The sequence below is a fragment of the Ambystoma mexicanum genome, chromosome 7q, assembly GCF_040938575.1.
Source record: "Ambystoma mexicanum isolate Mex_15411 chromosome 7q, UKY_AmexF1_1, whole genome shotgun sequence".
Lineage (NCBI taxonomy): Eukaryota > Metazoa > Chordata > Amphibia > Caudata > Ambystomatidae > Ambystoma > Ambystoma mexicanum.
Window position 1 is genome coordinate 970,662,471 of NC_090941.1, and position 24,144 is coordinate 970,686,614.

Sequence of the window (24,144 nt, forward strand, 5' to 3'; positions counted from 1 at the left end):
ATGCACATGCAAGTGAGCAGCACTAGGAGAATAATTGAAATCTGATAAAGCAAAGAAAAAAGTCGTTCCCAAAATGCACAACTGGTATACTGGTGGGGCAACCAAGTTAAATATATTTGTGTTTAATTGCTTAACATTAAGTTAAAAAAAATGTCTTTGCGTGTGGAAGTTCTCATCAGAAACACCTACATAGCCAAAACCTATTGTATGAATTGGGGATGATTAAAAAGAGAACATGGAAGTGTGTGATAAGGAATGTTTTAGTCCACTTTTTTCTTGTTTTTTTTCCCCTTACATTTGTATATTTGTCTTAAGTCTTATTCTATTTGATTGTATAGATTTTTCCTTCTTATTATGATTTTGTATGTGATATCGAATGTTTTAATTGTTTTTCTTTGTATATGAAAAGTATGATCTTCAAACCAAAATACAATTTTAAAAAAATGGGGATGATTTTACACCAATGCCAGTCAAATAACAGATTCCATGTTTTCAGTCATTCTAAATACATTTATAACAGTCATTTAGGTCTGGGTTTATCTAGATATTTAACCCTCTCTTGTTAACTCATGACCAGTTCTGGTGATTTTGAAAGAGCCAGCAGTCCTAAAAGGTAATGCAAATAATACTAACTTTTTGACAAGTCAGAGGACCTCATTTCTAAGCAATCCAGTATCCCGCTACACATGCCTGGGTGGACATATTTGCACAAGATGTTTGTCTGTTTAGTAAAGTATGGCACAGGCATGTATTCTTTGTTCTTTACAGACATTTGTTCTGATAAACCGATTCAAGCACAGACGATACAGCGAAATAACTTATTTAAAATAAGTAATCTGAAGTAATACAATGGAACCCAAAATAAACCAAAGAAGTTGGCAGTATTGTTCAGTAATGTAATTTGAAGAAATGTGGCTCTGGTATGCATTACCCTATTGTTAAACATAAACCTATAAGTCAGAGGGGGGCGCTGTTGCGCGCAACTAAAATGGCCGCCTGATTGGAGTGCTCCGATCCCGAGAACATCCTTAACATAAATTAATCCTGTTTGGGGCCGTGAAGATAGGATACGACTACGTCTGCTGATGCCGGCATCCCTACTGCACGTTGTGTGCAAATCCTGTGTGAAACCGCGGAGGCGCGGCTGAGTTCGGAGCTTCGTTTTGCGGGGCGGCCCGCTCGGCTGAATACAAGCTGCCCCTGAGAACCGGAAGAGTCACACGCCAGACCGAGGCTCTGCGGATGCCGGAGGGCCGTGTGGGGGAGGGGCGCTGATCCTGGCGGCTGATCCCCGGCGGCGCTTCCTTGGTATGCAGGCCTGCGGGCCTACCGTGTATGTTGGTGCCGAGGTCCCTGCAAGACGAAGATTGGCTGCTGCTACTGCCCACCTCCCGAACAGCTGCTGGGTCGACGCGCGGTCTCCCACGCAGGGTCCCAGCTAGCTCTGTGGGTCTGCCGCCGATCGGGTTCCGACTGACGCTACGAAAGCAGGTGAGGGGCTTGAAAGTGCATGGACCCAGCTACATCGGAGCGTATATACAGCGTTAATATCCTTCTATCCGTCAATCGGATACGCCGATTGACGTGGGAGAGCACTATACATCCGTAGAGGGGACCTTGCGCTATATTATACCGGCAAAACCTCTGTGCTGTTAACTTGTGGGTGCTGCCCCTTGTTTTGTCTTGTTGCTGGGAGGAGGCCTGTACATCTCTACTGATCATTTAGCAGATCTGCACCATCGGGAGAAGTATGTGATCCGCGGCAATTTGTCTCCCTAACTGCGCCACAAGTGGCTGGACATCGGTTGTCATGGATGAGCGCTAAAGGTGACCCGCCACACTATCAGCAATCCGTTGGTGGGTCGTGGAGAGGCTTGCGTGAGTGGTGGTAGTCCTCCATATATAAGAACAGGTGTGATCAGAGGCGCTGCTGCCGCGCCCCAGCTCAGCCCCAGACCCACCAAGATACTTTGGTTGGCAGCTCCTATAACGGGCATAACCCCTGCCTGGGATTCACCTTCAACCTACATTATCAGGCAGGATACAAGGGAACATTACCGCATGCTAGATCAGAACCCATGCAACGACGACTCCTTTGGGTTTTGTGAGTCGATATACCGGCACTCATCGTATACTATAACAGAACCAACTGCACGAACGATACTATACCATCGTGAGAGTCTGGCCTGACTCATGTCATCGGGCCTTGTTCTGCAAAGACGGCTCATGGGCCGATACGACAAGAAAAGCGCAGGAGGGAAAAAAACTGGCCCGATGGACTCCTTTGCCAGCTCCCAACCCCAGGGGACACCGGCAGCCACAACCATGGAAAATGACACACTTGCTGAGACGGGGCAAGACGCCAGAGAAGACCGTCTTGTGACCATGGTGCAGAACAGCTTCCTAGCTGTGAATGTCAAGCTGGACGATATTGTTTCGAACATCAGCTCCCTCAAGGCTAGAGTGGACAAGGAAAGCTCTCGCATTACAGAGGCCGAAAGCAGAATCAGTACTAACGAGGATGCGATAACACAGCATGGCCGTGACATAGCACAGCTTAAAGGTGAACTACGCAACACTCAAGCAAAATGCGAGGACCTTGATTCTAGATCCAGGAGAAACAATATCCGTGTTGTCGGCGTTCCAGAATCCTTCTGCAAGGGCCCGATGGAGAGACAGGTAGAGGCCCTGTTGAAAACCCTTCTTGGAACGGAATCCTTCTCTGACCACTTTCTGGTTGAGAGGGCTCACCGTACACTTGCGCCACCGCCCAAGCCTGGGGCACCACCGCGCACGATCATTGCCCGTCTCCTCAATTATAGAGACACGGTGCTCAGGCTGTCCAGGGAAAAGGGCTCTCTGCAGTACGAAGGCAACAAAGTCCACATATATCCTGATTTTTCGACAAGCGTCCAGATGCAACGTAGATCGATGCCATTTCGTATATTGAGTCGTCCATCCCCATGCCTCCGGAGGATTATTCACGAGACCGAAATAGGGCCCTGCGACGGGGGGATGACATCCCGGACTCAGCAGACTGAATTGAGACTATGGAAACATCCTGTTCAAGTTATGTGGCTGACCCTCTTGGGTATAACGGCCCCAGTTGTTATTGTGTTGGAAAAGTTGGGATTCTGAGCCTCTACTGATGGAGGCCTGGCGACTGCGACCAGCTACCCTCAGGAACGTTCCACAGGTTATCGGGGAAGGGATACATCATCGGGTTGGGGTTGATGGGGAGGGTGGGGGTTTGAGAAGGGCACAAGTTGTTGCCACAGTTGGCAAATGTTTTAAAATGCAGAGTCAGGTTGCAGCAGGTACGACAGTTATGGTGTGTGGCACGGGCGAACTACTTCACTCATTGACATTGACATTATACTATGGTACTGAGTGACAAAGATGTAAGTGTTAAACTCCTTTCATGGAACATACGAGGCTTGAACAACCCAATTAAATCTAGAAAAATCGCAGCATATGTTACCAGACATAGCCCCCAGATTATACTGTTGCAATAGACGCACGCACTAGGGCAGGTTTGCTCCAATTTCCTGTCTCGGTGGGGCCCTAAGAGATATTACACCGAATACTCCTCACAATCTAGTCCTCACCCTAATACACCCGAAACTGGACTTCCGCACTCATGACGTTAAGATCGATCAACAGGGAAGATATGTGTTGGTATGGGGAGAGTTGGCAGGGCGAAATATGGTCTTGGTAAAAACGTACGGCCTCAATATTGACGACCCTGAATTCTATAATGCCATATATAATATATTGATTGAAGCTGGAGATAGTGCGGTGGTCTGGGGGGGAGATTTCAATACAATCCTTGACACATCTCTTGACAGGTCTACAACGACATACAGACCCTTAACCCGAGCCGCATTAGCCATACAACAAATAATGCAACAAATGACTATAGTAGACATCTGGCGAGAATTACACCCCCTAGAGCAGCGCTTCACATTCTATTCATCAGTGCATGACTCGGAGTCTCGAATTGATTACTGGTTAATGAGCTCTACACTTGTGAATATGGTCCAGCATTGTGAAATGTATCCCCACACCCTCTCAGATCACTCCCCTGTGTCACTTACTCTGAGGGTTGATGAGGCTGTCCCCAAGGCCAGACGCTGGAGAATGCCCCCTGCCCTACTTAGAGACCCGAATGTCTGCGAATCATTGCGTATTGAAATAGAGGAATTTGTTCAACTGAACGAGGGGTCGGTAAAACGGCGCGCCACGTTATGGGAAACAGTTAAGGTTTGGGCCCGGGGTGCAATCATGGCTAAAACCACAGGTTTACTTAAAACAGTTAGACAAGAGCTGGACACCACAGAAGCCAAACTCGAGCTCCTGGAGTTTGAATACACCTGTACACACAGTAAGGAGGCCCTTCTAGATATCCACACAACATTGGCAGACTTTAATAAACTTGCTGCAAGGGAAGTACAGTATATGGCTGCCCCGATCCGAGCTCGTAGATACGGGGAAAGTAATAAAGCAGGGAAACTCCTGGCCCAGACGCTCAAAACCGAGCATGGTCACCCCCCTATAACAGCCATCCAGGCGCCTAGTGGGGACATAGTAAATGGTGAACAAGAAATCAATGACATGTTTGCTGCATTCTACAAAACATTATACTCTAATAGAGACACCAAAACTAAAGAAGAAATAGCAAGTTATTTGCATGTTATTGATCTCCCGACCTTGACCTCTGATACGCGCATGTTATTGGATAACCCCATAACACTAAATGAAATTACGGAGGCAATAAAAGCATTAACCTCTGATAAGGCCCCTGTTCCTGACGGACTCGGCGCCGAAATCTACAAAGAATATCACGACGTACTCGCCCCTCTTTTACTGACAGTTTGGGAAGAAGCAATGGAATGTGGTATACTACCAGACACCATGCGAGAGGCAGTCATAACTGTTCTGATTAAACCTCGTAGACCCCCCTCATGACATGGGGTCATATAGACCCCTTTCGCTCATTAACACAGATGCGAAGATTTTCGCCAAAATTCTGGCCACCAGGCTGCTGCCCTATATGCCCATACTGGTGGATCCCGGCCAGGCGGGCTTTGTACCAATGAGGTCTACTGCTCTCAATCTGCGCAGACTCTTCGGAGTTATGACACATATAGATCCGGCGGCAGACGCTGTGGCGTCCTCCCTTGACGCCGAGAAGGCGTTTGATTCCGTCTCCTGGGTCTATCTGTTTCAGGTCCTTGAGAGATTTGGGTTGGGAAGCTACTTTGTCAACTGTGTTAAGCTACTGTACACCTCCCCGGGAGCGAAAATACTAACTAATCAAACCATGTCGCCCCTGTTTCGTCTGGGTAGAGGCACGAGGCAGGGCTGCCCCTTTTCCCCAATCCTGTTTGCGCTTACCATAGAACCCATGGCTGAATATGTCCGACAAAACCATGCATGTAGAGGCCTTTGCATGACGGGGAAGCCGCAGATCATCTCCCTATATGCGGACGATACCCTATTATACATTAGGAACCCGGAAATAAACCTAAGGCCAATCATGTTGGAGGTTGAGACGTTCTCTGAATACTCGGAATACAAGATCAACGTATCCAAGTCGGAACTGTTCCCGCTCACGCCCAGTACTAGAGAAATGTCAGATACACAAGGATTTAAATGGTCACCTATACATATCCGCTATTTGGGGATCATGGTCTCAAAAGACTGGAGCACACTGACAATCACGGTGAACTTTTACAATCCCTTACAGCTAAACTACAATCCTGGAATAGGCTCCCCTTATCCCTATATGGGCGAATATCCTTACTTAAGATGACGGTGTTACCCAAACTCCTATATTTCTTTTGCAATATACCGATCTGGCCGGGCAGAGCCTTCTTTAATAAACTCAACACTCTAACCACCACTTTTGTATGGGGAGGGAAGACGCCTAGTTTGAAATGGTCCAAAATGACAGAACCTTTTGAAAAGGGTGGGATTGCAGCCCTAGACTTCGAACTCTATTACTTAACATCTCAGGCACACTTTGCAAGACACTGGTTTGACCCGGAAGACACTGCTCCACACATCCCCCTGGAAAGATTTGCGGCTTCCCCTATAGAACTACGAGCAGTCTTGTTCGATCTTAAACGAAAAGAGCCATGCAAATACGACCCTGTCAACGCCACTGTACGCGCATGGTCTATGATATATAATAGGCTCGCCCTTACAACCCCGTATGATCCAGAAGTGCCACTATGGAACTTCCCAGGCATAAGCCCCACGTTTGATAGGGCCCTCCAGGGTGCTTGGGACCCACAAAAGCAATTTCGAATGCGCGATATGTTTCCGGAAGGGAAATACTGTGCTCTTGACGATTTTATTGGACCGATGGGTGGAGATCACCTTAAGCGATTTCAGTTACATAGAATGAGGGCTGCCTTTGCCGCTAAATGGCCCTCGTTCCCAGAGGAACCGGTCACACATGAATGTATTGCAGCCATGACGGAACCGGGTGGTCATAGTAAAAGTCTGTCTGCGCTCTACAGTCTAGTCCAAACACACTCCAAGTCAAGCAATGATATTAAAGGGAACTGGGAACGAGACCTGGGGGTGGAACTAGATGAAGACACGTGGTTGAGATATTGCCAGCTGACCAAACATGTATCCATGAACTCAGGGCTTCGGCTCATTCAGTTTAAGGTTCTTAACAAGCTACACTATACCCCAGCTAAGTTGGCTAAATTTGTACAAGGTCACACAGGAAAATGCCCTAAATGCGATGCCGCTGACGCAGACTCTTTTCATATGTACTGGGTCTGTCCACCGGTCACTGCATTCTGGGGGGAGGTGGCGGAGATCCTGGAAGATATCACGGCGATACCTGCCACACCTTCCCCACTGAAATATCTCTTTGGGGATATCGGTAAAACCGCTACCACCACTAGACGACTATTTAAATTGTCATGTGTGGTTGCAAACCGTAATATACTGAAATGTTGGAAATCAATACATACTCCAAAGCGGCTGGACTTCTTGAAAGACTTGTCAATGATTAACGAACTGGAGGAACAATTTATTATAACATTGCCATCGAGATGCCGTCCCAAAGATATATGGGCACTGTTCAGGCTATATTTGTGTAATATGATATCTGATGGAGAAGATAATCCGACGTCGCCACTCTAGTACTGCTATGCAATGTGAAAATCTGCAACCTATACTGTTAATGTCTATCTATGTTGTTGTGATCGATGTGCTTCGCCAACTGCCAACCAGCTTAGTACTGTTGTAACTCTCTGAATAAAAATAAAAATTATTTTTAAAAAAACCTATACGTCAGTAACTGGATATCGTAAAACATGTTTACATGGTTTCTACAGGATCATGTTACTGACAAAGGAGTTTTTGTATATCTCCCGAACCAGTGCCAAAAATGTTTTAGAGGTCATTTTTGTCCACCTGGCCCATACCTCCTGTTCACTGCACTGCTCTCCCTCTCTGGGTATATACATACATCTGCATACAGATAGGATTACACCATGCCATCCCAGAAGCGGCAGGGCAAAACCTTGCCTCTGCCATGGCTAGCCTAATTAACTATCAAAGACTCCATGGATCTGCCCTGTCCTTTTGTTGAGTGCTGCAGAATGGTGGCAGTGATTAATATAATTAGCATCCTGATAGAGTAGACTACAAACAGGGCAACATGGGGCCTGGCTGCAGAGGTTAACAAAGGAGGCAGGAAACCCCAACAACCTTTGATATGCACTGTGCCAACCTGAAGCCAGCTCCCGCCCTTAGTATATGATATATCATTCATTCATAAATGGCAAATTTAGAGGTGAGCAACATGAAAGACATGACATGTGCGAATGATGAAAAGCCCTTAAGACTGGTTTTGTCACTTTCGGCATTGGCTACTTCTAAATTGGTGGGGATGAATGTATCAGTGGACGCAAGTATGTCTTCCTCAAGCATGGTATTTAAGCTTTGCTCAACGTCACCTGTAACACTTGCTGATGATCATCATGCTCTGGAAAACCCAGAGCTGGAGACAGGAGCCCTAAATAATGTAGAAATGTTTGGCTCTCCGTTCGATATAACAGACACTGATTTTCTTGAAATGCAGCTTCAGCTCGAATTTCAATCACTTTCTGGGCAATGCCGCAGTGCCGCCCAAGGCGAGGCAGGGTAACTGATGTTACCATATGCCAGGCCTGGAAGAGGGGCAGCCCCCATCCCCAAGCCGGCTCCTCTCCCCCCACGGACACGGAGACACGCAGTCTCCTGCACACAAAAGCAAGGGAAGGGTGAGGTGTGAACAATCACTTCACCCTTCCACCAAGCAGCAAGGTGCTAAGCACCAGGAAGGTAGCCATCAGGCAGGGCGCAGGCTCAAGGACCAGCACCCCCCTCCTGGGGGCCTAGACAGTCGGCTACACCGGCTTGGGGGCTGGACTACAGCTCCCCCACTATGCACATCAAAGACCCAGGGCTCCCCTGGGTCTTATAAATAAGAGCAGCATCCTCTAAGAAAACACTACTTGTTTGTGGACCCTGAACGGGGACCCAAACAAAAAGGAGGTTCACTGTGCATTCAGCGTCCTCCAATCTTTGTTTCTTTACCTCAAAAACCACCCACCCTACAAAAGAAGGGAGAAGAACAAAGAAAAAACGAAGAAGGACACTGTACGGTGCCCACTACAAGTCATGGGACAATAAGGCGGCACGGGCCAGAGGGGGTAACCTCTGGACCCGGTGCCCAAAAGTATGATATTATTATGATATGTGATTATTGTTATTCCATAACCATACCTGCACATTAAAATCCTACGGCTTTTTAATGCCAACATTTGACAAATGTGTTCTATAACTTATTACTGGTGAGGCTAAGGGTTCGGCCAATACAAATTGCATGCATATGGGTTCAGCAGTTATGAGAAACCCAGCGTCATGCCGAGTAAATGTGTTTCGTACATCACAATAACTGCCAATCACTCGGCATGCAAACCAGCTGTTTTTCTGTTTCCTACGCGCCCCCAAATGAAATTATACCGAAACGGAAACAGACCCATCGGGACAGCACATTAACGACCCCATCGCTAAATTCACCTCGACTTGAGCCTGTGGAGGGCAAAACAGTAAGCCCAGGTGACTGCTCAATGAGGATGCGTGGGCTTGCTGGCCTGCTGGAGCCTTCTTATGCTGAAGGGGGTGTTAGACAAGCTGACAAATCAATGTCAAGTGAAAAGATTTGTGGTGTGAGCATCGGAGTTAACGCTGCAAAAGTACCTTTAAGGACACCAACAACATCGGACAGAAACAAATTCCAAACTTATCAACCACCTATAACGAGGTATCGCGCAAAGCCCATTTAACAGAGCGGCTAAAAACGGACTTATTGATCCGTGATTGGCTAAACAAGAGTTATACTGAGAGGTTCAGCAATATCGCAGGGAGATCTGTGCACCGCTACCCAGCTGACCAGGAGAAGCAATTGAAGAATACTGATGTCACAAAATCCCCCAAAAAGATGACGAGTGCACCGTATGTTAAAGCTGCAACCTCAAAGCTGCCTGCTGTTAAAATTGTCCTGACACAACAAATCAGTAGGGACAATGTATCAAGATCCAAACGTCGTCTAATTAGAAAATCAACAACTACGTGTTTCACTAGGGAGTAGAACAACTAGCAATCGATCTATGACGAAGCAAGCGGAAACTGAGAATGATGCAAACATAAAAGGAAATCTATCAATAGCAGCGGGCATACAAATCCATAATAATGTCCTTATTGCAACATCAATAGCCTTACTCCTGTTCATGAAGATATATGAGGCCCTCAACGACTCCCTAAAGGATCAAGGGTCCTTATTGGGAACTAAATGCCAAACTTCAAAATCTAGAAAAATGTACAACGCAGCTTCACCAGAGACTTGATTATGAAGCGGAAACTTCATTAAAGTGGCAAACTCGATTGAGCGATTTAGCGAGAAATTAATGCTTGGAAAATTCAGATTTGTTCGATGCAGTACTAAACGCATGAGGCATAACGTTAAGATCGGCAGAGACGAACGTTCCCAGTATTGTATGGGGAAATGCCATAGTAATAATCCGCCTTGCTCGGCCGGTGTTACTCAGAAGAGCACCAAGACTGCAAAAGAAAATTCGCATGAAGACAATAACCACAGAGATGCCCAAATAGTAAACAAGACCACATTATCGAATGAGGTAGCAACTGCCCAGACAAACGGTGTTGGGGCAATGCCGGAACAAAGCATGCAAGATAAAATACTACCACACCTTAATTCAAATCCTGCAGTAATGTCAACGAACAGAAATGCAAAGAAGGCAAAAACAAACTGCTGTGGTAGCTACAACAAATGCTACGGTGGAGTCAATCTCCTTAACAGCCTGCCTGTTAAGCAAGGTTAGCAAGGCTACCTCCAAACTCGCATCCGGGTCCAGCAGCCACGAATGGGCAATTACCGGGCTATTCTGGCCCAGCGGACCCGGTAATGACCGTTTTTTACGGGTGCTGGGCCTGGTAAACCCCCATTCCCATTTGAGCCCCATAGGGCTCAGTGGAAATGGAGGAGGGTGGTAGCAATGATAACGTTAATAACGTTAATAAAGTACTCTGCTTGCGGGTACCGGTACGGCCACCAGGTCAGAGCTGGCGGCTGCAAGGGCACCTGCAAGCATGCAAAACTTGTATTATGGCAGTACAGTAGCATTCCTGCCGGTAGCGATACCGTCGCCGTTGTTGCCTTACCGCCATATTTTTTTTATTTTGCATTTTTGAAGCGCTCGCACAGCCCACAGGCATCAAGGCGCTGTTACAGGAATTGTTTGTTTTTTCAGTTGCGTAATTGTTTCTTTTTTTGTCTTAGTTGCGTACTTATAACACGCTTAAATACCCAGAGGTTTCTAAGCGCATATCCAGGGATTGAACCTGTGTTGATTTGTGTCGTCTTGCTTCCAAGGCGAGCACGTTGCTGCTGAGCTACCATCCCAGTCCATACTTGTAATGAAGCCCATTATCTTCAATTGACCCAGGTGAATTTTCCACCTATTTAGTAGAGGAGGAGGAGGAGGATGCAGTGGAGGTCATCACTACAGGTGTCAGACCAAGTAATGACTCAAGTACTCCGTCAGTCTGCTCAAGTATGAAAAAAACAAACACGATCAGTAACAGCTTCAGGAGGTGACATCAGTACGCGGAGCAGTCAGCGAAATGGGATTTCTAAAACTCACAACCTGCCCAAAGCTACAAAGAACTTCCCTGCCAAAGAGAAATAAAATAATGCAAAAAAACAGATTTTAAACTTAAATCCAAAGCTCACTAAAGCCCAAATGCTAAAACAAGGAGCTCGACCCAGGAAAATAGGAAGGCGTCGGGACACACTGCCAAAAGACACCTTGTGGAAACTGCAATTAGAAAACATCTTACGAGAAAAGAACAAAGTAAACCTGAATAGGAGTAATACAATAAAATTGTTCCATTTTATCCCATCGCTGTGCATAATTAGATCTGGGGACATTGCGATAGTGGAATATGCATCTGAAAGTCGCTCTGATTGGGTGATTTTATACATTATATGTAAATGTATTGTAAAATCCCTAACAGATGCAAAGGATGAATGAATTCTTATTCTTTGGGTTTGAATTATCATCACACGCCGACAAAGTTATAAGTTTGGAGAGCCCTCAACAAGACTCAGATAATCAAACGAGTAAAGGAGAAAAATTCTCACATAAAAACCAAATCCTCAGTCTCAACAGGCGTAGAGCAAAAGTCGGATATGCCAAAAAACATCTGTGTTGCACCAGCATGAAAATCACCATTATCTAAATACCAACAATGAAGACCTGACCTGCTCCTTGATATCCTGAAACACTAGAGTGTTTATGCATTTGTTTCAGGAAGCCTGCCACACAATTGACAACAACTTTGAAATTTGCCTGCAAGAAACATGGCTCTGTGACCTACCAACCAGAGATGGATACTCAATTTATTTGAATGCTGCCGGAGAAAATCCTACAGGTCGGCCTTTCTCTGGTCTAGTCACATTGCTTAAGAATAATAACAGATGGAAAGTGGTAAAATCTGTGAATTCAAACTTTTTTGTGCAAGCAACTACTCTACAATGTAAGGAAAGAGAGACACTAACAAGTCAGCAGCTACCAATCATAAATACCTACTGGAATCCAGTAATGATTTCCACAGGGAAATTCATAGAATCCGTGACCACAATAATTGATGAATGCATGATTGAATTTAGAGATCCCTCAATTATCATCTGTGGCGACCTAAATTACTCTTGGTTCGATGAAAATAGGAAGTTGAGAAGGGTCGACAAAAATCAGCCAGTTCAAAAATCCGATCGAGGACAATGGTGGAAATCCAAATTGACAAGTAGAAACTGTTCAATGCTAAATGGTTTCACCAGGGGAGATAGCCCAGCTGCCCATACTTGGGATTAGAACCAAAGCCATAAAACTCTGGATTATATCTGGTCGTCAAGGAATCTGATAAGCAGAATAGTCCGAATAACAACAATAAAAACAATCAACAGTTATCACGATGTGTTAAAATTAACTTGGCAAATGAAAACTGGCGAATCTTCAGCCAGATATACAGTGAACTTAGATATTAACCATGGGGCAAATAGATTGTGGATCAGCTGCAACCAAATTGTAACACTTACCTCAAACTTGTTCATGAACGGAGGACTTGCTACACAAGTAAATTATGCACTGCTGCTAGTACAATTGAAAATCAGGCAGAGTGGATGCAAGAGAGATGTCCAAACAAACAAGTACCCTTTCAGTGTAAAGGTGAATGAAGCAAAAAGATCCTTCATGAAGACATAAAACAGTTGAAACAATCCTGTTCGGCCAACCAATGCGACGCTGCTAAGAAAAGGCGTCAGCAATATCAAAATTGGCTGAAATCATTTTCTCAAATACGTGACCTAGAAAGAGCTGAACACATTCTGCGTTTGATTGCAAAAAATAAGAGCAGGCACATTTGGCAATAATAAATGAAGGCGCAGTAAATCAAATTGGACTAATGTTTAATGGTGTAAATGCAAGTGAATGGATAGCCCAATTCTCTGAAGTATTTAATGCTGATGCAGTTGAACCAGTAAGATGCTCAAGTAGAAATCCCCCGAGGGGAATTGTCTGTGAATCAACTGATGACATACTAGCCGCAATTCAAAAACTAAAAAACTCAAGAGCAGCTAGCCCTGGTGGCATAACAAACGTTATGTTAAAACTGAACAAAACTCAGTGGGCTCCTTTCATACAGGCACTATTTCAAAGAATTACAGCAACAAAGGAACTCCCAATTCATGGTGTACTGCAGTGATAGTACCAATCTTTAAAAAGGGCAATCGGGACGACCCAACAAACTATCACCCGATTGCCCTACTTGATACAATTGGGAAGATATTTGCGGCATTCATTAAAAAAAAACATACACAATGGGCTTCTGATGCAAAGATCCAAGATGAACTACAAACTGGATTTACAAAAGGCGTAGTCACTGAACTAAACCTACTTTTACTCTATATATTGAAATTGGAAGCAGTAAAAGATGGGGAAAAAGCTATTCCTCGCCTTTATAGATCCAAGACAAGCATTCGATAGCATAAATGGACAACTGCTGTGCAAACAAATACAAAAGTGTTCATGTCAAAACGAGTTGCTCAATCCACTGATGGCCCTGCACACAAATACCACAATCAAGAGTCCGATTCAATGCACAAGGTGATCGGACTGTTGAAATCCCCCCCCCCAAAAAAAAGGGGTAAAGCAAGGCTGTCCTTTAGCGGCACTGCTTTTCTAACTATTCATTGCCGACTTACCAACAGCCCTGAAATAAACAAACTCTTTTCCCCCACGAATGCATGGCCAACAAATCAGCTGGGTCATCTATGCCGATGGCATCGTGTTAATGGACTCAACTCAAATTGGACTGCAGAGACTCCTCTCAAATCTTCAAATATATCTTCAGCGAAATTATCTCAAAATAAATGTTAAAAAATCTAAAAATCTAAAATTGTGACGATCGGTCCAAAAAGAGAAAAAACGTGACAAGAACTTTAAATGGACAGTAGCAGGGGAAGACCTTGAGCCCACCGATTGTATATGCTATTTGGGAGACTGTTTAATAAGTCGATCCGAGAATGGAGTTGGGTGCAAGACTAATTAACTCGGATGCGACCGCTATCCTTACAAGGAGCAAAACTGCACTCCGCCTATGGAAAATGTATGTTAAAACCCATATTATGGTTTTATCTGTAAAAAGTGGTACCAACCATTACGTTCAGAAGTGAAGCTGGTTGGGACATTAGTGACGGGGTGTGGTGCCAACTGGAAGGTCGATTCTGGCGGAAAGTGCTTAAACTTCCTTTGAATGTCTCAATGACTGCGATTCGCTACGAACTATGCATTGAATCACTACATGGTACTGTGTTATGGAAATCTGTGGCCGCCCTGTGCAAAACGCTACTGACCCCCTACTCGTTTACCGTATGGCATCCAGGGTAAAAAAAAAACAAGGCATCTAATAATGGATTGTTGACAATTTGGGAAGAGAACATTTAAAAAATCCTAAATGAAGCTGACATTACAATGGAAGAAGTTCGGTCAAATCCTCAAGCAGCAAAAAATGAAGGCGGTGGAACTGCATAATAAACACTGAGAAACGGAATAATGGTCCAGCCTCTCACGGTATTGATCAGACGCCGAATTATCTAACAAAATTTCCATCTTGATACCATAGAGACCGGTTTTTGAGGTTTGGTTTAAATCTATACAAAACCAAGGATATGCTGCTGCTGACGTACGACAAAGATGTCTCGAATAACCCATGTAGATTCTGTAACCGTGCGCTTGAATCAAAGCACTTAGTTATTGAATGTCTGGAGTTAATTCCGCAACGACTAACGCACTTGAAGAAATTTGCCACCCTAAATGAAAATCTGGAGGAGTGGTGGTTTATGATGCTCGCAGGCAATCATTTTAAATTAACATGTGCAGTAATCGATTACATGGACAACATTTTGAAAGTGGTGTAAACAGTTTCTTCTTTCTTTTGTTCCTAACGGAGGTAAACATTTTTAGTGCATAATGAATGAAATATCTTTGTTTTGTGGAAAGGGCAAAGAGTCATGGAGACGTTTTGTAATAAAAGTTGGTTATAAACGAAATGTTACAAAAAAAACAAAACAAAAAAAAAACGGCTGAGCCCCTGTTTTTGGCAGCTCATCTGAAGTCTTAGCAAGCAGCAGGAAGAAGAACTCAGCATTGGACCATGGCTGAAGGTACAGTCTGCCTTACATTTTCCGTCAGTGAAGGAAGGCCAGGACCTGTTGTGCTAATAAAGTAGATATTTATATACAACCTTGACTGGACAGTCCCTTTTATCATTGGGCAAGAATTGTATTTTCGCTGTGTTGCAATAACCAACAATCCACAACCTTGCAGAGATAAGCCTGCAGTTCTGTCCACGTTACCAAAATTGGACAAGGAGGTTTGTAATTTGGTTGTGTTTCCAATGTGTTCAGATCCCTTCGGGTGTGCTAGAGGTGTGGGGCTGATTGATGGTTTAGAAACCAATATTCACCCCAGGACCACTGGCGCGCTGGAAGTTGATTTGTCATAGCAAGAACCACTAATTTCCTCCCTTTTTGCCGCGCTTATCCTCACTACTCCCTGCCCCTCATGCGTTTGCTCTCAATGCCATATAGTGATGGCAACCTACTACATAGGACTGCTACAAATCGTTTTATGGCAGTGTAAACATACAGAAACGTAAAAAGTAAGATAGAGACTATGAAATTGGCACATACATGCAAAAAGCCAACAGGTCTGTGGGCAATAAGGCCAAATGTTTCTTCATTTGGCTCACTAGGGACAAATATGCCCATTAATAGTGTTGTCCTTCTGGATAGCTTACACATTAAGCACTCACATGTGACATAGGGAAAGCCTGCATGTCAGAAATGTGCCCAAGTTGGAGATATTTGTTATGAGATTACTTGTATCACTTGCAAAAGTGTTGGCTGTGTTGTTGAATCACAGATTGAAATCACCCAGTACAAGTTAATGTGTAATGTCTAGGCAATAGAGATCAACTCTAGTCAGTACTCTAGGAAGACGCTGATGGAACCTGTGGGACAAAAAACCAATACAACTGTTATGTTATATTTAAGGAAAGTGGGTTGGGTTGGTTAATGAGAGAGATAGGATAGAGGTTGTGCTCATCGGTTGATGCTTGGAGAAACTGGCATCTGTGCGTGTGAGCTTTTTCAGGGTGGTTTGTTATGTACACTGGGCTTGTTTTGTCAGAAAGGTCGGCATCCAGTGTCAGAATTGTTTGTTGTCTGCAGATATTTGGTTTGAAGCAGGATTAGAGAGAGGCCTGTGTTTTAGTGGGTTGTTTCACTAGGTCTCTGGGCATGTGTGCTACGTCAGAGTTGTGGGAGGGTGGAATAGAGAAAGGGTGTTGGTTAGTTGGCTTCTAATGGTTTCTGGGTGTTGAATAGTATTGTCAGTTTTTCCATTCTGTATTGTCCCATGTTAGCTTTGGTCGGGAGTAGGGTTTGTAGGGGTGTGTGTCTATGTTTATCTCAGTGAGTTGAATAGTGTTACATTGCGCTATGACGGCCGCCCGCACCACATACCCGTCAGCTCTTGGTGATTGTATCCCAGGTGGTGCGGGTGGGGGCATGGCTTCTGGGGGCGCTTTGTTGCCTTTGCGAGTGTTCCATCGTCCTGTCAGGTGTTTCCGGGGTCTGGGCCGCATCGTGGCTATGTCATGACAAGGCCTTCAAGGCTCCGGTTACTTGACCACTTTCCCAGCCTGCAGCGTCTTGGTTGCCTGGCAAATTTTTTTCCTTTTTTTTTTATTTGCGATATTTTCACAAAATAGTTCATACACCAATGAATATAGACAAAAAACAAAATAAAAATAAGCAAAGTTATATACATCAAATTTCAAATCAACAAATATAAAAATAATGACACATGTAATTGAAATATGCAACTTCCCTATCTAAATTCTTTCAAATCCATCTATCTAATTCAATTAGCCTTATTTAGGAGAAATAAAACCAGTATATTGAAATACTCTAATCACATTGATTGTTAAGGCAGTTTCATGTCCCGCTGTCATTTTTTCCCAAAACATTTCAGACAAGAGCCGGTCTGATGTCACAAATACAGACCCCAGATATTTCTCTGTGGCCGGCCGCCCTTGTTCCATCACAAAACCTCAAAAAATTCTCAATAGTCTGAGTTTTAGGATCTTTACAACCTGGGCATAATGCTGAGGTTTCCTCCACCCGGCCCACCGAGTCAAAACGGACCCAGTATGAGTCAGATTTAATCTCATTCTAAGGAAGTTCCGCCTCACCTTTTTAACAGGGAATTTTACAAGGTATCTTGGGAGAGAACCCAGTTTCTTATCGCACTTAGAGAGGGAAGCTGTAATAGGTGAAGACCTCATTTGGCTAATCGTTCTAATCCAATCCATTTTTATTAGGTCTTCTTTAGTCTTCATTGAATTTGCTAACCCTCTCTCTTCATTACTACCACAAGTGCTAAGTATCTCACCCGCTAACCTCCTCAGATCCTGTAGCACCCCCGTGTGACCCGATTGGAGGTGGCCTCTTAACTCCTCATATAATGAATTCTTCTATGGATCGATAATCGATCTATAAAATGAGAGTAACTTCCAATCCATTTGGGACTTCAAGGATCTGAGGCTTAACTCAAATCTTAAACCTGCTATCAGGAAACATTTTGGTAGCCCTAAGGCTTTTCTCCATATCTGCCCTTTGATTATCTGCCAGTCAAAGGCCCAGGCTATGGGTCTAGCCTCTATCCCATATGCAAGGAATGGAACAATTTTTGCCGTGTAGAATTTCACAGCTGGCAACAGTGAAAAGCCACACAGTTGGGTGATTATTCTCTGTAATTGGGATGTTAACTGAGTTGCCTTTGCTATAAACTCCAACCAGGTCGATTTATTCCTAGGGGTAGCATACAATGTGTATCCTAGGTATACAATCTCTTCCACCACCAAAATCGGGATTCCCCCCACCTTCCACTGGAATATTCCTTCCCCCACTCTCTTTTCACCGAAGATTACAATTTCTGATTTTCCCGGGTTCACCTTTAGGTCATTCTTCCTCATACAATCATCAAGAGCATTTAACAATCCTTGTAGGCCGGTGTTGTGTCCATAAGGACAATGTCATCTGCATACATCAGCCATTTTATAGGTCTTACTCCAGGTTTGGCACTACCCAGACCTATCATATTGACTTCCTGCCCAAAATCTGCCATATAGAAGTTAAAGAGAAAAGGAGCAATCATGCATCCCTGCCTCACTCCCCTCCCCACAGAAATGTGGTCTGACAAGTGACCTTCCTTATTTAGTCGTACTCTCACAGAGTTGTTTTCATGTAGAGAGACCAAGATGTTTATAAACGAGATCTATGCTCACCTGCATATAAGCTTAGACCACAACCGCTCTCTTTGTACTAAGTCAAAAGTGCTTGCCAGATCAATAAAGGCACAGTATAGCCTTGTTGACTTACTTCTTTCACTGTTATCTAGCAAAGTGGCTAATACTATGCCATTTAGAGAAGTGGCATAGCCCCTGCGGAACCCTGTCTGTTTTGGTAAAATCTTATTGGCTGCCGCCCAGTCCTCCAGATTTCTTAGAATTAGACTGGCAAAGATCCACATCTAATAAAGTTCTGGGTCTGTAGTTTTTTGGATTCTGTCGATCTCCATTTTTAAAAATGGGAATAATAATGGCCGATTTCCATGATAAGGGGATGTTTCTCCTCTCTATAACATTCCTAAAGAGTGTGTGCAGGATCTGGGCCCACATAATGAGAATGCTTTTTAGAACCTGGTAAGCCAATCCACTAGGCCCTGGTGCTCTCGATGCAGATGATTTACTTATTAATTCGTAGATATCTACTCCTGTGAAATCAATGCCACAAGATGACCCGGAAATTCTGGATACTACATTGCTCTGAGGTTTAAGATATTTGTCCATTAGATATGTAACCCAGACTATCTCGGGCACACAATTGGCCTGTATTTCCCCCTGATCATTATCCTGAGAATGTATTACCGACTAGAAATTACGGGAGTTATTATTTGTTATGAGTCTAAACATAGTTTCCCCATCTTTCTGCAAGTGGCTTATTTTCTGGTACCTTGACCAATTCCGGTAGGTACTATTTAAGTGCTTAATAATGTTAAAGTGCTTAATAAGTGCTTAATAAGTTCCCGCTTCTTTGCCCAAGTTGATTCATCAAAAGTGTGTTTATGCATAAGAATTTTTTTTTCTTGGGTTTTGCTCTTGGAAGAAAAAGCAGGGCCCATTTTATTGATTTCTTGTGTGTCATTACTTTAAGCGTGAGGTTTGACTCTTTCGGCACAGGAACGGATCTGTTTGAATTCCTATTGTGGTTTTTGTCGCCTTCATAACCTCTACCGCTACCTCTGGTATTTCGGTTGACTTGCATATCTTCCCGTTTCCTCCTGCTTGGGCTGGGACACTCTTACTCTGGCCAATTAATAGCAAATCATCCGTCCCTGTCTTCTTGCTGGCAGGTGAGGCTTTTGGGGGGGAAGACTTAAACCTTTTATGAATCTGTTTGTGTCGGCGACTTCACATTTTTTTCCCTTCATGTTTTTGGTTTTCATAACCTGCGTAGAGGAGGACACATCTATCGTTCTCTCTTTCTCTCTTTCTTTCTTTCTTCTAATCCTTTTCCGTCTCCGGAAGGATTATTGGGAGCTGTACTACCATTCATCCCCCTCTACCTTGTCGGCTAGTTCCTCTGTGGAACTGATCTCCTCAATGTCTGGCAATTTCTTCACATGGGTTGAGTCAGCTATTTGGGCCAAACAACAGAATTCTTCCAGGACTGATTGGGAGAGGGGCATATTATCCACAGGCAAAGGGGGAACTGATTTTTCCATAAGTGATTGGTTTACCCCCTTTTCTTTCTCTTCCTCCTTGGACTGCATGAAGTCAAGGATCATTAGTTTGGTCTCTTTTCCCTCTGCTTCAATATTTTGTAATAGAATTTTCATGTCCTGCATCCCGGCCTTCTGTGAAGCCATTCGTTCTGCGATTTTTTTTAGTGTGGAACAGATTGATGTATTTATCACATTACTTAGGCCGGCAACCGCAAACTCGAATTGCTCAATGTCTTTTGTCATTTCGATAAGAAATTCCTGCATGGGTCTGCACTTCATTTTTTAAGCTCTCATACACCTTCTCAAGATAGTTCAAAAACGAAACTCAATGCTGTTAATGTCATCTTGCTTGCATGTGTTGTCTGTATGGGTACTAAGTTGGCCGGAGGTATGTCCCTGTTTGGATTTTGTTGCTGTGATGTTGGCATCTGTGGCTCCCTTCTTAGATCTTCTGTTGAATTTAGCATAACAAACGAGGTCAAACTGTTATTCGGCGTTATAGGCGAGAGTATAAGGCCTTGACAAAAATCCAAACATGGAACTGATGAACCATTATGACCTTTAGCACCATTGGCACTCAACTGGTGCAAGATCTGCAGATCCAATGGGAGGTCATTTAGACGTCTGTTTCTCCGCTTAGTGCGGCATTGATTGATTTTGCCCTTTATGTTCGTAGCGGTCAGGGTATAGTCATTTCCTATAACAGATCTTCCTACAAGGGGAGACCCTTCCCCCACCTCGCTACCTTCATCAAAATGATCAGTAACTCTTGCATCCATTTGGGCCCGTGTATGTATTTCCTGGCCCCCTTGAACGCGTTCGGGTGCCTTTAAATGCTGTTTTAGATAGAAATGAACCCTCCCACTCGGGAACTCTGATGACTTTCCATGCGTTAACTTCAAGGTGTCACAAGGCTTTATTTCTTTTTATTTGTTGGAAGTGTCACTAGCAATAATTGGAGGCGCTCTCCCGTTTTTTCCTTACTTTCCCACCAGCGGAAAGAATCCCAGAACAAAGACCTGACGAATTGACAACTTGCCGCCCTGGTCGCCCTTCTTTACCAGGTATTTTATTCACCCCTGGGGCCTCCAGGTGCTGTTAAATCAGCGTTCTGAGGCCACCGGAGGGAGGGAATGCAAAGTCCTTCAACAAATTCTCCAACAAACCAAAGGATACAAAGCAAGCGGGATCAAAGGGTAATACCCTGCAGTCTTCTGCTTGCGATTAAAGTTTGCCTCCCAGCAAAGCAAGTTTAAATTCACACTTGTTAACTTGCTTACCGGCATCTTAAGCTAAAATCCAACGTACGGGATCCAAACGCGGCTCCTTCCAATGGAATCCTTCCGTTCACTCGGGGCAGGTAAACCGCTGAAGCATGGGCTGGAATGAAGAGTCGTGGAGCTCCTCCTTGAACATTCTAAATAGGAAAACACCAGACAGCATAAAGCGAGGTGGATCAAAGAATACCGCCGCGGAGCCCACAGAGCCCAACGACACAAAGACTCTGCAGCCCGCTCCACGGTCTGCTGGTGTATTTGTGGATAGTCAAAGAAAGGGGACTGGCCTCCACAAGCAGCTTCCAAGTACACATGCTGATAGAGCACGCTGTCAGTAACTGCAACCCAAAGACTTTGCTTCCAGACTCCGCGGCCCACTCCGTGGTCTGCTGGTGTATTTGTAGTTAGTCAAAGAAAGGGGACTGGCCTCCACAAGCAGCTTCCAAGTACACACGCTGCCAGTAACTGCCCCCCAAAGACTCTGCTTCCAGACTCCGCGCCTGGCAACCACTGCTGCCGGTGACTCTGGCACTATTTAAGGCTGCCTATTGCTCAATTCAGTGCGTCTTATCGCTCGCATGGTCAGGTCTGCTCCTGTGTCTCTCCATGGTTTTTGGGATCCTTCTCCTTACTTGCTTGTCAGCCAGCCTGGTCCCAATTCAGCTTTGTGTAATCTAGAAAACTCTTTCTTCCTGCCCTGTTTGCTTCCTCCCCATTTGTTCATGTCGGTCTCCTTTTCCTCCTGCTCGGGTTCCGTTCCTTTTCTTCTCAGTGCCTTTCTTGACTGTCAGTGTGTGGCTCCTCTGTCAGACCATCGTCATCAACAGCACTTCCCAGTCCAGTGGGACCCTTGTGGTTCTGCTGCTTTTGGACCACGTTAATTCGGGAAGCAGCTCAGCCTGTGGTGTGGCAGGAACCGGTCCCCAATCCTGCCCTGGTTAACATCAGCTTGGGGCGGAAGGGGGCTGGGTCTTCTGCCTGCATAGACCCCGGTTCATCCTGGATGACTCGTAATCTGGTGCCTCCAAGAAGAAAGGTAAAGGATGATCATCAGCCAGGACCTGATAAGCAGCGCCCCAGTGATCAAGCCCTTAACTAATAGCCAGGTTTTTAGTGTTTCCTGAATGTTAGGTGGTCTGGCGTCATCATTTCCTTCAGTATCGAATTCCATAGATTGCTATCAGATTGGAGAAGGCAGTTCCTCTGGATTCCCTTTTCTCGTAATGTCTTGTTTCTATTTGGAGGTCATTGCTCAATTTTAAGTCTCTTGCTGGTTTGTAAAGAGTGATTTTAGCTTGGAGGAATTCGGCTCCTTGTCCGTGTAGTTTTTTATGGGCAATGCAGAGGTCTTTGAAGTTAATGCATTTCTTTACTGGCAGCCAGTGTAGACTTCTCAGGTCGGTGTAATGTGTTCTCTTCTATTTAGTCTCAGGAGTAGTCTTGCTTTGGTATTTTGGAGGCGTTGTAGTTTTTTGTGTGAGGCGTTCTGGCATTCCAATTCCATTGCTGTGGAGGAACACAGTCTACATTTTATCACAAAGGGATACGAGGGTGCAAGGGGAAGTGGGGGTATTATTTGTTGAACTAAAAGAGGACAAGGGCAACCTCAGCCGTCTATTTTGAGTCTCTATTTCTATGGTGGGTCTTGAAGGTGTAAATAAAGTGGGGTGGTGAAATTGTTGGGCGTTTCAGTTATGAGCAAGACATTTTAGATGTTTAGGCGTTGATTAGGTCTCTCTTCCAGGCATTTCCATGCCGCTAGTCTGCTAATTGGGCAAAAAGGTGAAACTAGTTTCCTAGGGGGAAAGGTTGGGGCTGGGTATTAAGGGAAAGGGCAAACACTCTATGGCATAGGCAGTAGGGGAACTAGCATATGGTGGAAGATAGGGCACACTATAGAGGACTGAAGGTCAGCAGTGGAAGAGTGGACAGATATTATAGTACTGGAGCCGGGGCATGGTATCTGGCATACTAAGTCTGGAAGGCAATGTTCATAATGAAAGGAAAACCTAGAACTTCCAAAGTTGGCTTTAATAATATGGAGTCTAAGTTCACCGTTATGAGTCTATTCTGATTTGTCTGAATAAGTATTGTTACCTTATAGTTTAGGCTAATGGCAATCCTGCCTAGTCTAAGACACTCACCAGACGTGATGAGTCAGCATAGAACCTGGATGAATCTGACATGAAGCACTATATCAAAAATATCACTTGAAATCACAAAAACATGATTTAGAAGAAAATAAGAACTATACGCAGATTGGCAGACTGAGCTTCAACACAGGTTGTACACAAGATATTTGTAGGGAAACAGAAAGAATACACTTCCAAAAGGAATGTCACTCACAATTTGCTAATTATCTCATGTGTGACTACGCTTACGTTTATTGACCTATTGGAAGCTTTATATGGCACATTCTTTAAGAATTTGAAGGGGAACCTGGCGCATGATGGCAACAGCTGCACCTTTGAGATGGTAACTTATTATATGACTGTTCCAGGAATATCATGGTAATTGGGGAATTTGAAACTGCACTTCACACACAGGAGACAGCACATTGCTGTTAAATAATTTATAAAATTAGAAGGCAATTTCACAAATATTCCCATCAATTGTGTGTGAGAGAAAAATGTTGCAATCTACGGTGTGTATTGTTTTTAAATCACTTGGCATCATCAACTGGGTATTCTGGGGACTGGGTCCAGGATACACCAAGAACAAATGTAAAACAAATACTGTCCTGCCAGACTCCTAAGGTCCATCAGCTCTGAGGTACTAGTTGCAGGAAAAAGATGCAAGGAATCAGGACACTAAACACTGCAGGAGCTGTCCTCTGGGACACCCTTTCAATTTAACTTGGACCG